Raw genomic sequence first — 2,309 nt, 5'->3', positions numbered from 1 at the left:
CAAATCCTCTGCCACTGACCTGCACCCACTACATACTAATAAAAGAAATAATGTTTTTTTGTTTTTGATACAAAAAATTTAAAGATTTTTAGAAACTTTTACATTGTGGTGCACTTCCTTTACTCTGATGTGCTTTCGTCTTTCCAAAAAAGACTTTGATGATTGCATAACGCACACAAAATACTCAAGAATTTTTATTACACAGAATAACTCTTTGTTTTAGAGAGTCCGATGTATTAAATGAAACGATTTACATAATTTTTTTAATCATTATTTAAAAGAAATAATTTTCCATTTTATTCCTTAATTTTCTTATTTAAACTTTATAGAAAGAAAGCCAATTTACTTCATAAGTCACGTTTAAATAAAACTTGTGCTAAGTTCAGCCTGATATGGATAAGCTGTCTAAATGATATCATTAAAAGGTGTGAAAATTGTTACATTTTTATGAAAACCATACTACAGGGGGCACTCGGATTTGCACCAAGGACCTCTTGATCTGCAGTCAAATGCTCTGCCACTGAGCTATACCCCCTACAAATTAATAAAAGAAATAATGTTTTTCTGTTTTTGATACAAAAAATTTTAAGATTTTTAGAAACTTTTACATTGTGGTGCACTTCCTTTACTCTGATGTGCTTTCGTCTTTCCAAAAAAGACTTTGATGATTGCATAACGCACACAAAATACTCAAGAATTTTTATTACACAGAATAACTCTTTGTTTTAGAGAGTCCGATGTATTAAATGAAACGATTTACATAATTTTTTAATCACCATTTAAAAGAAAGAATTTTTCATATTATTCCCTAATTTTCTTATTTAAACTTTATAGAAAGAGAGCAAATTTACTTCATAAGTCATGTTTAAACAAAAGTTGTGCTAAGTTCAGCCTGATATGGATAAGCTGTCTAAATGATATTATTGAAAGGTGTGAAAAAGGTTACATTTTTATGAAAACCATACTACAGGGGGCATTCGGATTTGCACCAAGGACCTCTTGATCTGCAGTCAAAAGCTCTGCCACTGAGCTATACCCCCTACATACCAATAAAAGAAATAATGTTTTTTTATTTTTGATACATAAAATTTAAAGATTTTTGGAATTTTTTACATTGTGGTGCACTTCCTTTACTCTGATGTGCTTTAGTCTTTCCAAAAAAGACTTTGATGATTGCATAAAGCACAAAAAATACTCAAGAATTTTTATTACACAGAATGACTCTTTGTTTTAGAGAGTCCGATGTATTAAATGAAACGATTTACATAATTTTTTTAATCACTATTTAAAAGAAAGAATTTTCCGTTTTATTCCTTAATTTTCTTATTTAAACTTTATAGAAAGAAAGCTAATTTACTTCATAAGTCACAATTAAATAAAACTTGTTCTAAGTTCAACCTATTATGGATAAGCTGTCTAACTGATATTATTGTAAGGTGTGAAAAAGGTTACATTTTTATGAAAACCATACTACAGGGGGCACTCGGATTTGAACCAAGGACCTCTTGATCTGCAGTCAAATAATCTACCACTGAGCTATACCCCCTACATATTAATAAAAGAAATAATGTTTTTTTGTTTTTGATACATAAAATTTAAAGATTTTTAGAAACTTTTACATTGTGGTGCACTTCCTTTACTCTTATGTGCTTTAGTCTTTCCAAAAAAGACTTTGATGATTGCATAAAGCACACAAAATACTCAAGAATTTTTATTACACAGAATGACTCTTTGTTTTAGAGTCCGATGTATTAAATGAAACGATTTACATAATTTTTTTAATCACCATTTAAAAGAAAGAATTTTCCATTTTATTCCTTAATTTTCTTATTTAAACTTTATAGAAAGAAAGCAAATTTACTTCATAAGTCACGTTTAAATAAAACTTGTGCTATGTTCAGTAGAGTTGAGCGCGGTTCGCGGTTCGAGGTTCTCCAGTTCTAGGCTCGAGTGATTTTGGGGCCTGTTCTAGATCGAACTAGAACTCGAGCTTTTTGCAAAAGCTCGATAGTTCTAGAAACGTTCGAGAACGGTTCTAGCAGCAAAAAAACAGCTAATTCCTAGCTGGCTTTCCACTGTAATAGTGTAAGTCACTCTGTGACTCACACTATTATGACATTTCAGTGTATAGTGTGCGTGAACAGCGCCTTCAGATAACTTCTGTTTGTATAATGGCGATCGCCATTTTTTTTTTTTTTTTCCTTGTCTTCCTTCCCCAAGCGCGCGCGTCTTGTTGGGCGGGCCAGCATGTCAGCCAATCCCAGACACACACACAGCTAAGTGGACTTTTAGCCAGAGAAGCAACGGCA

The 2,309-nt window shown here is 31.9% G+C and overlaps 1 non-coding gene across 1 annotated transcript; it reads right to left on the bottom strand.

Moving 5' to 3' along the window:
- Positions 1-1,474: 1,474 nt before the first annotated feature.
- TRNAC-GCA (transfer RNA cysteine (anticodon GCA)) lies at positions 1,475-1,546 on the bottom strand. The gene has a single exon. It is a non-coding gene; the product is annotated as a tRNA-Cys (tRNA).
- Positions 1,547-2,309: the final 763 nt, after the last annotated feature.

Source organism: Anomaloglossus baeobatrachus, chromosome 1, assembly GCF_048569485.1.
Source record: "Anomaloglossus baeobatrachus isolate aAnoBae1 chromosome 1, aAnoBae1.hap1, whole genome shotgun sequence".
Lineage (NCBI taxonomy): Eukaryota > Metazoa > Chordata > Amphibia > Anura > Aromobatidae > Anomaloglossus > Anomaloglossus baeobatrachus.
The sequence above is the reverse complement of the archived record's forward strand: the minus strand, read 5'-3'. Positions and strand labels throughout refer to the sequence as shown.